At 36.5% G+C, this 13,611-nt stretch overlaps 1 protein-coding gene across 1 annotated transcript in view; it reads left to right on the top strand.

Moving 5' to 3' along the window:
* The first annotated feature begins 9,585 nt into the window (after positions 1-9,585).
* The window catches only part of CNOT2 (CCR4-NOT transcription complex subunit 2), a 77,091-nt gene continuing 73,065 nt past the window's right edge, over positions 9,586-13,611 (top strand). Inside the window, exon 1 of the mRNA XM_085320558.1 lies at positions 9,586-9,594. The gene's annotated coding sequence lies outside the window, so the exon portion shown is untranslated. The remainder of the gene's footprint in view (positions 9,595-13,611) is intronic.

Raw genomic sequence — 13,611 nt, 5'->3', positions numbered from 1 at the left:
TTCCAGTGCAGTACTTAATTTTGTAATGTGCTTCTAAAAATAGGTATATAGTCTTATGTAACACTTCTTGTATTGTTAGCACCTAGAGGCTTCATCCCCACTGTTATGAAGCAGCATACAAATGCATCCTACCTAATTTTTGATTGTAGGTATTTTCATCTATGAAATGTTTTCTGTGTCAGTATGGACAAATAGTTAACTTGTGTTTTAGGAATTTGACATACTTATTTATACAGTTGGGTAAGTCACTTCTGTCATCCACAAAACATTTACTGTAGTATTTTGGCATATCTAAGGGAACCAACAATTTAAAAATATTATACAGCAATTAGACATTTGTTTCCATAATTTGAAGCACAAAGGATTCGTCCTTACAGGTATGCGTGCTTCATATGTAATGCTTTCTCATAGACTTCTCACGTAATCTGTCTCTTTACTGTAATGATTATAATTCTGCAAGTCTGTATAGATGTGAAAAGGAGATATTAATCATATTAATGCAGCTTTGATGGCAAACTTGAGAAATGCTCAAAAATCAACCTACATTTTTTTTCAGTATTTTAAATGACACTTGTGGTCCAATTACACTATGCTCTTAGCTGCTTTATGCCTGTTGCTGTAGTCTTACCAATGCTTTGCTCTCTTTAGTGTTCTCATGTGTTTTGCACTGTTTTCCTATTTTGAAATAATGAATTGAATTCAGCCTGTAAATGACTTACTGTTAAATTAAATGATAGAATGCATTCTGTCTCACTGATCATGTGACACCTGTATGGAACAAACTTAAAATATGTAATTAAGGGATAGAAATTGTGTGTATCATGAATTTTAGCTTTAATAGTGTAATGACTTTCTCATTTTTCATTTCTTCTTGAAAAAGGTGTTTGTTTATGCAAAGAGAGCCATTCAGAGTTACAGGGTCAAAAGTCGTGAGCCTAAAAATTAGAGGTCGTAACAGAGAAGGATGCATCTATTGCTTCTTCCTATTACTGTTCTTATAAAACTTAAGTTTCTATAGTGTTGTTTACTAACATCTTAAGTGCTTCATCCTTAAGTATTCATTTTTTTTGGTTTGGTTTTAAAGCCCTTCTTTTTCCATGAGGGATCTTGTAGCTCAATAAAGAGCAAATTCAGGGGGTTTTGAAGTCTGAAGAAATACACACTTATAAAAATAGACATATGTGCAGTCTCTTCAGTAGCAACCACTTTTGGTAGTAAATGAGATGTTGTAGATGCTTGTAATGATTGCTTTGTCTGAGCAATTTAAATGGTTCGGTTTCTTTGCAGCCTCTAACTTGGTTATCCAGAATTATGGGGCCAGGGAGATGCTGTCAGCCCTTAGCTTAACTTGTGAACTACAGATGTCATCACAAAAAAACTGTTAAACTTGCAAAGCTTAGTATTTGTTATGATTCTGTGAACCAGTGGCCCACACTTCAGTTTGAGGATTGCTCTTGGCAAAGTATGGGTGAACATTTTCCTTCCTGAGGCCAAAAAGCATTTGCTAATATTATGGGAGGAAAGCTTATATTTAGGCCGTTTCTACATGGATAGCTTCTGTTTCTAGATTGGACCAGGATTGCTCAGTGAGAGCATGGACAAAGACAGTATGTGACAGCCTGCTTTAAGGAACATCATCTTGTTCTTTCTCCCTTTGGCAGGGGACCTTGAGAAACCCTCTTGGTCTGGGTCATAGGCTGGGGGGAAAACCACAAAAGACTGCACCTCCCTTTCTAGCGGAGGTACCATCCCCTTATCCTAGTGAAGGGGTGATGGTCTTTTCCTCCTGTTCCCAGGAAGCCACCTGTACGCCTGCGAGGGGAAGGAGCAGGTCCTCCAACACTCCATTACATTTAGCTTTGCCTAGCAGGGGGTTGAGGTTTTGCCAGTGCTGTGTCTCGGTTCGGGGCTCTCTGAAGAACCCTGGGATGTAGCTGGCTGTGGAGGACAGGAAGGACTCGCTGTGGTCTGCTTGGCACTTAGGGACTTCCCAGGGCTGTGTTCCGCTCTGCGCAGAAACGCTGAGGACTGCGTGGGACAGTCCAGTGCTGCAGGGAGAGGCAAGTGGCAGGAGGGCAAGGGCTGGGGTTGGCTAGATGTTTGGGAGAGGAAGAGCTTGTGCAGGCCAAGCAAAGTTAGTTCTGTGCCCAGTGTGTCAGCCCTGACCTAGGCTCTGAGTTCATACTGCTTTTGTATAGCAGAAATGAAATGTTTTTATAGTAAATACGTTCTTCTGTTTTGTTTGGTGGTGTTTCCTCTTTTTATAGAGTAGTAAACCAGGGAGGTGAACACAAGAACAACAACTCATATGCATATTTCAGCCTTTATGTGCCTTGTCCTCTTCTAAGAGCATATCCCAAAGTTTCCTCACCACAGCTATCCATGGTGCACTTGTGCCCTGGTCGAAGAAGAGTGTTAGTGTAAAGGAGGCCTTGGGGGTGGTTGGTGTTTCATTGCTAGGTCTTGACCGTACTTGAGCAGGGCTGCCTAAGGAATCTGTTGGCATCATTAGGTTCAGGGGAGGGAAGTCTTGTGAAATGAATTTCCTATTTATTTTTGTACAAATAGGCAGTACGTACTTCTTTAAAAACTTAATTGTCCTGTTAATTTTGTGAACTTAAGGTGGTTATCTTGCACTTCCCATGTAACTCTTATTTATCAAAAGTCTTAGATTTTAAGAGAGATGGTGTACCTTTCCCCCATCAAGTAAAACTGTGAAATTTAATGTCAGATTTCTTAGGTTTCTGTCTTTTTGAATTGCAATTTATAAAATTGATGGGTAGTTTTTTCATTGAATAATGCATGGTCAGAATGAGCTCACATCCCTCTAGTATTGCCCTTGCTATGGTGCTGTACAAAACTGTGTGGGTATGTTTTGATCCTTATGGATATGAATATTTTAGTTGTGAACATGTTTGCTATGAAAACTCTTAGTCACTAATAATTGTAGTGACACTTAATCTGTTACTGTTTTTACTGGAAAAGAAACAGTGTATAAAAATGTAAAAGAGTGACAGATTCCACTTAGAAGGTAAGCTTCTTTCATTTATATGCATTAAGAGAGTTTAAAGTAATCCACTTGCCAGTGTTAAATGCTAATGATAAAACAGAAAAAGATGTGAATGATGGTCTTACCTACTAGGTTGCCCTCTTGCTATATAGTGCAAACCTAAGAAAATGTATCTAGTTTTGACTTGTTTAACAAAACAAAGTTCCCTTTAGTGTTGTTTCTTGCTTCTGAATATAGCTACTACTCTTCTCCCTTGACTTTTTTTTTTCCCCCTTGATTTGGGTTGTGGAATTTTCAGGGAGTTTGTTTTTTGAAGAGACATTTGGTTTTATTGTGTCTTAAGTGACAGCCCACCTGTGTGGAGTGCTTGTGCTATCTTGGGACAAGATCAAAAGCTAGCGTTAAAGTGGGTTTCAAAGCAAGTTCTTGTTGTACGCTAGAAACCTCATCAATTCCTCAGAGCTTTGTGTCGTGTTAGCAGGCTGACTTCTGTAGCCACAGTAAAGTTTACAAAATAAAATTTGCACCAGATCAGAATCACAGGTAGCTAAATTACTAATTTGAATATGTCCCTTGATTAAAATAGGACTTATAATGATACCTTGAGCTTATACGTATGGATGAGGTGCTAATTTCAATTTTTGCCTGGTGTCAAATGTGTGAGGTAGTAGTGGAAAAATCTGTGCAACACTATTGAGGTGGTCATATTTTGTATTAATTTTGTAATATTTCCATTACATTTTTTGAATATCAAATATGATTTGAAATGGTAGCCATTAAAAGTTTATCACTGAGTGCAACAAACTTTGCATTGTGTTAGTGTGTAAACCTGCAGAAGAGCGCTGTGTTTCATCAAGTGTGATGAAGGGACTGCAAGTGTTAGTATATGCCTGTGATGCTGGGAACTTAATTTTGATCTAAAGACAGGGTTTTAGATAAATGCAGAACATTTTAAGTAGCCTTTTTTGTTTCCCAGTTCTGAGAATACTTCCTTATCCTACCTTCAGTATTCTTATGGTTTTCTACTGTATGTTTCTCATTCGTTTTCGTCTCTGGTTTTCAATCTGTCTCTTCATTTCCATTGTCCTTAACCAGAAATGAGCAATTTAAAATTGAAAAGCAGTTTTGGATTAGCTCTTTTTTTTTTCTTCCTGATGCTTAGTCTTTGTATTGCCATGCCATAAGCTTGTCTCATTTCATTTTCAGGTCATAAACTGAGAGGGATGTAGGGCAGTTTTTATAGAGCATTTAAACTTTTTTTTTTTTTTTACATTAAAAACAAACAAAACTTCTGCCTACTCAGTATGTAAAATCCTGCTTAAATGAATGTTAAAATTGCAGACTTGAAGGTCTCTGAACTCAAGAAATACTGGAATTAATTTTTTTTCTTCTTAAATTGGGTTCTTATTGCATATCGTTATTATATAGGGTTTGGGGTTTTTTGGATGAAATCCTCTTTTCTCAAAGCCTCATTTGGTGAACAGAGCGCATGGTATTAACTAACTGGCCAGATACTAAGGCTTTTCTTTGTTAATGTCATTGTTCGGTTCATGCTGTCGGAAGTTGTAAGTGAATACTGGATTAATGTTTTCTTCTGTTTCTTCAGTACAGTTTTGTAAAAATGCTTTATAATACATTTTTTAAAAGGTATATTTTTACATTTCCTCACTCAGGTGACAGTCTTGTGTTACAAATAGAGAAACTGATATATCAGCTGACCATGGGTGGTACTTAATACTTTTGTAGCAGAAGTAACCATTCACAATTTCATGTTGTAGAAACATTAACCTTTGTTTAAAGACAAACTCATGAAATTTTTCAGGCTGAAGGCACTCATGAAAATCTTTTTGTTCGGTATCCCCAGAGTTATTTTAAAACAAACCGAAAAAAACCTAAACAAACTTAAGAGGCAGGGATAAAATCAGATTACCTAAGTGGCATTTAAACATCTTAACCAAACACATTTTCTTTCTATAATCCTCTTCCTCATGAATTGCATGCATTTCCATATCAGTAGCAGTAGGATCCTCAGTGGGATCCTATGGCTAAGCCACTTCGGTACTTTAATGTGCATCTTCTCAGCACTCAATTTAAATATTACACTGAGTGAGGCAAATACCCTTTGAGAGGGAAAGCATACCCCAATTGGTAACTACATCAACACGTTATGTATGCATGTTGCATTGGCAGTCCTTTTCCATGGTTTTGAAGTTTGCCAATTTTTGAAGCTTGAGTCCTGCAACAATAACTTCAACATTTGCATTTTAACCTTTTTTTTTTTTTTTTTTAAGTGTTGCTCACCTGAGCAACAAATCCTAAATCTACTGGATCCCCATATGGGTTAGGTTTGGCCTTTTAAGAGTCCCAATAAGGATGTCAGAGCTGCTGGACTAGCTTTTGCCCTAGAAAATTGTTCTGTGAGCCATACTCAAAAAGAAGATAAAAGGTGTGTGCATTGACAGCGGTCCCTAGTCAGTTGGTTGTACAGCAAAGGAATGCGAGAATCCGTCCACAGCTAGTGGGTGCCACTCCAGCTTCTGAAGTTACACATGCTGTAGTAGCTAGATTGAGTGGACCCTGTTTCTGCCCCACTCTCCTTTGCTCTGCTCCCTCCTCAAAATGAACAGACTAACAAAAGAAAATGAAACGAAACCGTTTTCCCCACAGCACCTTACGCACCTGCGTGGTTTGAATTCTTCTTTGCAGTTTTTTTCTGTTCCTGTTCTGAACCCTCGATTCTTCTCTGGCTCGTTTCCTAGCCATCGCCTGATGGCACCCAACTGATGTTTAAAAAAAATTAGTCTTCCTCAGTCCTAGGATGAAGCTAGTATCCCGTGGCCAGGCTTAAATCTGTGCTATTGCCTAAAGCTCTAATGTAAGGAGATGAAATGTGCCTTGTAGATTAGAGAGGAAAATTTGTGAAATTCTGCGCAGTTCTGTGTAGTTGTATGAGCTGGTGGTACTGCAGAGCCTTACAGCTGAAGCAGACTTGCGCAGGTCTGCATGTGGTGATGCGTGGTGCACCTCTAAGGGCAGAAAACGAGCTGCTTATCACTATTGCACAGTGTTCAAGCGCTAGAGCTTCCCAACAGATAAGATTTTAGAATATTTTCAGCTGAGGGGGGAATATTTCCCTGTTAAAAACATTCAGAAGTGATTGAACTTCTTAGCTGGCTTTAAAACTGAACAAATCCCATCAGTTCAACCTGAAAGGTAGTTAAAGGGAGTTTTTGCACATAAAAGGCTTGTGCTTTCAATAGTTTTCCAAAGTGAGTTAGTATGGGGTCTTCCAATCAATAATTAAGGGTACCCAGTACAGTATTACTGGCTTTAACAGTATAAATTGCTCTTAAAAGTAAAAACAAATCGGTGTGTTTTCATAGCTCTTCTTCCAAAGCAATTTTGGCAAGCAATTTGAAGGCAACCTTAAATGATGTGCAATTCATATGCACACAAGTTATTATGCAGTTGGCTGAATATGAAACTTAAAAATCTGCAATTTCTAGAAAATAGCCCATGAATATTGGATAAACTTCACATTACAGGATTATTTTCAGAATTCTTAACTTCAAAACTTGATATAATTTTCAAAAGTGAGTTTTACCTGTGATTTCTTTTAAAAATGGCACTAGAGTTGAACACACAGAAAAATATTTCTGTTTTCTCTATATTTTTCGATTTTGAAAGAAAGCTTCACTTGAGGAGAGAATTTGTGTTTTAGGGTAGATTTTGGCCTGTAAAACTGTTGCAGCTATCTCCCTTTCAGATCCAATTTAATGTAGATAATCTCACAACTTAATAATTATGGAGTGGCTACCATTGCTACTCTTAAAACAAAACACTATCTTGTTCTTTATAGGTACTTTTTTTGTTAGTCTTGTAAACGAAGATACCTTAGTTGTAAGAGCATAGGAGAGTTGCATAACAGGAAAAAGGAGGTGATGCAATCAAAAGGGAAAATGTGTATTAGAATAGGAATGAATGTTCTCAGGTGAAATGAAAGTTTTAGCTTTACTTGATGTTTTCCACCTACATTAAAACTGTCATGAAAATAATAAAGATCTATTCAAATAGTGTGACTCTTTCTCCTTCTCTTTCGGTTTTACAAGTGAGGCAGTTAATACCCAGACATGGCCATAAATCTTCTGGTGTCGATTTAAGGACCAGACTTATCCCACATTATCTTCCTCCACTTAATTTCAGTATTTGCAGTGGAATTTTTCTCTTCTAACTGTGGCTGCCTGAAAGGTAGTAGTCTAGGCCTCTAAAAATCCAATGAAACAAATGGAATAACTTTATATATGTACTCGAACATGTGCATTTACCAGAAATGAGCATTTGTTCTCTGAATGAATAAGGGTAACTGAACAGAGTGTATATGTTGCTGTAAAATATGTAACAGCTTATACTGTCAGTGGAAGAAGTGCTGTATCCTTTTCCTCTGTTCTAAATGGTGGAGCAAAGTAGTTAGGATAGTTTCGTGGTTGTACTGTGATATTTATGCATGCAAACAACTATGCAACAACGTATAGGACTAAAAATGCTATTGGATTATGCTTTTTCTGAGCATTGCTTCTCTGTGAGTGTAGCAGTAGTGTTTATTGAGATTACAAATTGGAATATGGTTAGCATATTTTCCTGTAATGGACCAGTACTTGTTTCTTACTTTTCTCTTTTCGGCCTGTTTTCAGGCTGTAATGTGGTGGTTGCCGTTTTCAGTATAGGGAATTACGTTTTGTTTACTGACTGTTCCTGCTTAGGCACAGTGCTCCTGGGATCTTTCCTCTCACACCTTCTTTGTTGTGGAAAACCAGTCTGAAATTTGTAAAAATTGACTGAAAAGTCTAATATGTGTAACAATGTTTAATGTGTAATTTTTAGTGATGTATGCTATTTATGCATAATTCTGTTAGTTTTGCAACTGTTCAGCATGTGCTTCCCATCTTCAGATGCATATATTAATCTTTACCAATTTTTTGCCTCTAAATACATTAAAGTTATAGTTTTGTGCTTATTTTAGGGAACCAGAATGGTATAAACTGGTTTAGGTGTAAAATATGTAGAATAAAAGAACCATATAATCTTTATTCAGTAAGAGTTGGTGTACCCTAATTTTACAGTTATCCTTACACATGTGAGAAAACCCTTACAGGGCAAATACCCTAACTTGGTTAAGTTAGATTAAGACTTAGTCTGACCTTGCTTTTAAAAACCTTCTTAAAATGCGAGATAAAATCCCTATTACCAATTTCAGTGTCTTCATAAATTCTAAATTAGGCTATATACATTGCCCCTCGTTATTTTTTTCAGTTTTTCTTTTTGTATTGAAATTCTGTTTATGTGAAGTCCTGTGCAATACACTTCAGTCACCGAGTTTTAATAATGTCGACTTTCTTGAAAAAGAGAAGCAAATTCATTTTTACAATGTATTAGCTATCAGACTTTACAGTGGTAGAAGTATGATTGATACTGATGGACTTACGAATTCTACTGTGAAAATCTTTTTTTTAAAAGTGTTATTTCAATAAGAAATGTAAAGTCTAATTTTCTGAAATCAGATAGATATGGAAGTGGTTAAGGGAGCCTCTGTTAAGGCAGTAGCAATGTATTCCTGTTGCATACATCATAAAACTGACACACATTAATCATGATGCAATTCAAAGGAGTAAACTACTGAAAAAGTTTGTTGCATTTATCCTTTTATCTTGGGATGTTTGGTCATGATGCAGGAACACTTTATTCTGTAAGAAAAGTACGAGTAAGCTAACTGTATTTAATTGATAACTTTTTTTAAAGCATTTTTTTTACACTGGAGCCATGCTAAATTGACATTAAATGGTATCTGCCAGTTAAAAAAGTTAATCTTTCATACTTTAGTTAAAACTTTAACTTACGTTTTAGGTGGTTCTGAAGATTATTGAAAGGTTGATTTTCTTTTGAAGCTCAATTTCTTGTGTTTACCGTAATCCTCACTAGATCTAATTCTAAATGCTGAAACCTACAGTTCCTCAGCATTGGAGATAATAGATTTAATAGTGAAGATGATCCCACCCCATACTCAATATCATTACCAGGCAATCCAAAGACTTCTAGAGTATTCCCAGATTTTTAATCTGGCAGTGAGAGGTATATGTTTATTCTTGACTTGCAAACATGAGTCATGTTGGACACTCTACAAAATTGATATGATGACATCAGGTATGTCTTACAAAATCGGGCAATCATTTGCCTATAGATTTATTGTGGAAGGCAACATAACCAAGACTGTGGCTGTGCTAAAGTACTCTTACTACGTTTTGTATTATTGTAGAATTCAGTATTTAGTCCTAAAGTGAAATTCTCCTTTATGTATCCTTGCTATAGAGAAAATGAAATTGAAGATTCCAAGTTGAAAATAGCCCAGAACAACCCCCCCAAAAGACAGACAGTGACACTTCTATCTAACCAAGTTAATAGTACAAGTTTTGTTCCTTCTGAGGAATAATGAATTGTATCGAAGCAATCTAGAGCAATGCAGAGAAATGCCTGTGTGTCATTGACCACTGCAAAGCACGCAGACTGATCCCGATCTCAAAATCCGAAAAGTAAGTAAAGGTGATACTGAAATAAGAGGATTATATTGTTTCAAATATATTTTAATATATTTCCAAGCAGCAGAATGACAGTGTTGCCTTTACTTGCTTCGAAATGTGTATTTGTTAACGAAACACTTTGCTTTATTGGGGTGCTTAGAACTACTTGAGAGACTTCCTAAGTCATGTCACTGTCAACCCTTGATCTGACATTAAGTTTAACTTTCCTTAGTTAGCTCGAAGGAGCTTCCTTTAGGGTTGTAGATAGGGAAGAGCAAACTAAACCTACTCCGCTTTATGTCTGCAGTGTCAGTCTTCCCAATGAAATGTCAACCCATAAAATGTTAGCTTTGATGCAGTCATGTTTGATCAGACTTTGCGATCATCACCATAGAACACTTTACTCTTTCATTTTTCCTTCTTTCCCAAAAACTTCCAGACAAAAAAAAAAGCCTGCCAGCACAGGCACTTGTATGACAGGGCAATGAGCGAATAAACTGAAGTATGCTGCGAAGTTAACTGTGAGAACTATTGGAGAAGTTAGTGGGCAGAGCTTGCTCTGATAGATCTGGAAAGTTGTTTTTTTGCTGTTTATTGCTAGATGGGCTTGCCTTAGGCTCTGACAATTATCTCTGATTTCCAGCAAGGCAGCTCAATCAAAGAGGGCTGCTACATAAGGGAAAGACGGGAAAAAAAGTTTCTAAAGAGATCTTTCAGGTGATTTACTGGCTCTTTTCCAACTTAAACCTCATATAGGAAGCTATTGCTGTTGTTGGTCCTTCTCAGTAAATTAGATTTCAGAGATCCAATATTCTATAGACAGAACAAGATATCCTTTATCATAAACTAATATAAAGATGTCATTGAGGTAAAACATGCATCTGTTTGTGAGGTGAATATGATGCTTCACTAAGTATCCATTTGAAATTGCCTGAGCGAAGGTGAAGTCCAAGTTTTTTTTTTTTTGTATAGCATGTCTTTTCTTGTATCTCTGTTGAACATATCCTTCCTTTGCACTGCATTTCCAGAAGAATTTTTACACTTCTGATATGCTTTGATGCCTACTTAATGGTGGCTATCACAATTGTAGGCAAATGGGTAGAAAGACTGTTTTCCATGTCAGTGTTGTTTTTTATTATTTTTTTAATAGAAAACAGTAAAAAGTCACTTGATGAGCTAGTAACCCAGTGTAGAAATGGCCTATTGTGATGGGTCTACAAAATAAATTATGGTGAAAGAAACTTTATAGGGAGGAAACGTTTGAATCTGTCCTCTCACATTGCTATAGACTCCTCTGAGCTCTCTTTGTTTTGTTTTTGTTGTGTTTTTAATTCTATACCTGTCCTATCCAAAGTTGTTTCTCTGATACTTTCCTAGCAGTTAAATAATTTCTCAGCTTCTCAAGGCTGTTTTGTGTCCAGGAGCCAGACCCTCTTTCTACTGGCGATTCATGAGTCAGGCTGAATAGCCATCATAGATTTATGGAATTTATTTCTCTAGGAATAATAGGAGTCTTTTCTTAGTAAGTGTTACTTTTCTCACTTCTACAAATTTAGATAGAGAAACAGAAGCTGCATTTTTTTATGTTCTGTCCAGAAAGAGTAAGTGAAAGAGGGGGACTTGCACCATTCGGTAGAATGCAACTCCAGCATTTGCTCTTCTGGATAGTGACAAAATAAACTAACAATTCCCTGTAACTTTTGGTTGTTCATGTTGCCGCTCTCAGCGGCATAATACTAATCCTAAGTTTACTTACCTAGACTTCGTTTACTAAGTCTAATACTTATATTCAGTGCAAAAATATTATCTTTGGAAACTCTCTGATAAAAGAGAGAGAGAATGAGAATACTCATATCCTATTAATTGTAGTTGTCAATCTTTGTCAGCCCCACTTCCCCTGTCTGTTGCTTTTGGTGTTCAGCAGTATTGTCTGAGATTTTGGGGTCTTTTTCCTTGCCCCAGTTGCTCTTTGTTTCTGTTAGTAGTGACTAATAATGAATATAGGGCTTGTCCAGTTTAACTCAAAGCAAACTGTAAAAGAGAGACCCAATATTTAGCCATCTTTTCATCTAAACATAAATCATTCTATTATATTTTTTTTTCAAATACATTAATATGGGACTATATTGAACTTCCAAAAAAATTGTTTTGTATATGGTAGCTTAGGGTGTGTTCAGAAGTCCAGATATCTCCAGGCCAGAGATCATACCATTTATTATTTTTAATTGATTTGTCATGCGAAGTTTTCAAATACTTTTTGATCTTGTGTTGTTACAGGAGCTATTTTTAAGGGACGAAAGACCAGGAAATATGTAGCAAGACAAATGTGAATATGAGAGAGTCTGGAGATGATGCCATTGGGAGAACTTATTTTAAATATTGTATATTTTTGTATTTAAATCTATGTAAATATCTTATCCCCAACATTAACTTTGGAGTATTTTTGGATGCTTTATTATGCATACATATCTTTTAATCTTAATTATATGTAGTCAGTCCAGAAGATCTCTAGGTGCTCGTTTCTAGAAACTTATAATTAATTATGAATAAAATACTTCAGCAGAAGAGTTTAGCATACATAGTAGCATTTGTGGTGTTGAAATTTGATGTAAAGATATAAGTATTCCAATGTACTTTCTTAAAAGAAAGGCTCTTAGTGTAAAGCAATCATTTGCAGTAGAGCCGATTTTATAAAATTAATGGCACATTTTAATTAGAAGATTGTTATACTTTCAGACATATTTGTGTTTACTTAAAGCAGACTATTTCCTTTTGCTGCCATCTGAATATTACTACTGTCTCTTAGGAACTGAAGAATAGGATTTTACCTCAGCTCCATCAACAAAATTGTTACTGTGTTCCAGTGTGTAAAGTGGCATAGGCAATAGCAGTGCAAAAATGTGACCTAAGTGTGACCCATAATCATCTCAGTACATTAAAAGAATAAGTTTGCTACTTAGGTCTTTTGATCTACAGAATGGAAAGCTGAACAGTGTTCTGACTTGAGAACCATATGTATTTACAAAATGTATGCAGGAAACAAATAAGTGTTATGTTATTTCTAGTTATTTTGGAATAAAGTGAGTTTTCTGATCAAAAGCAGCTGGAAGAGATGTGCAAATTGGTTGATTGACAATACTGCCTTGTTCCTATAGAGGGAACTTAAAACAAGAATGAGCTTCAGAAGGGTAATTGTAGCCATACTTTCACATGTTAAATGCAATGAGATTTTTGTAATTTTGCATGATAATGGTAAATATTCTGCAGAATATTTATATGTTCTGTGAAGAACTGTAAGTCCTAATCTGTTTCCCAGTGTTGAAACTTAATCAGTAAAGCCCAAACTTTTAATCTATCCAGCTATAATTACTGTTATGCAGGCAGTTATTAAGTTATGAAAAATAGTATATTATTTAATGCAAAATCAGCTTTTTTTTCCCCAAAACTGTATGAAGACAATGTTATTTTCAGGGAGTTTAGATCATGGTGCTTTTGTCGTCTTGTATTTTTTATTTGAATTTTTCTTCCTTGCTCTGCATTTAAAATAAAGAAAGAAAAATAAAAGGAGGGAAAGGAAAAAAGTTCTTCTACAATTCCCTTTGAAAAAACAACAATTTTAACTTCGGTTGAGGAGTAGTTGCATAAAAAGAGAATGATTGAAGGCGCGTTAGTAGCTAATTGTTTTCAGTTGACATTTTCTAATAGCACATTTAAAATATTTCACCGTGAAACCTGTCTCTGTGTTCAAAAACTGTTTTTTCTCCATCTCTGCTACTATTCTGCAGTTTGCCCCAGAAATTCTTCTGCATGTCACCGAACATACGTCGGCAGTCTGTTCTCGCCCCAGCGCACGCGCCGCTGCCTGCTGGCTCTCCGGAGGCTTTGCCCTCCGCCTGCGCGTGGCTGGTGAAGGCTGTGGTTGGGCTGGGCGAGCGGCAGTGCGGGAGCGCGCTGCGTCGGGTTAGTTTGTGAACCCGGAAGCGCCTTGCGATAATGAAAGCGGTAATCTGCAAAGGGCGCTCAAACCAA

Source organism: Rhea americana, unplaced genomic scaffold, assembly GCF_003343005.1.
Source record: "Rhea americana isolate MKP2758 unplaced genomic scaffold, rheAme1 scaffold_64, whole genome shotgun sequence".
Lineage (NCBI taxonomy): Eukaryota > Metazoa > Chordata > Aves > Rheiformes > Rheidae > Rhea > Rhea americana.
The sequence above is the reverse complement of the archived record's forward strand: the minus strand, read 5'-3'. Positions and strand labels throughout refer to the sequence as shown.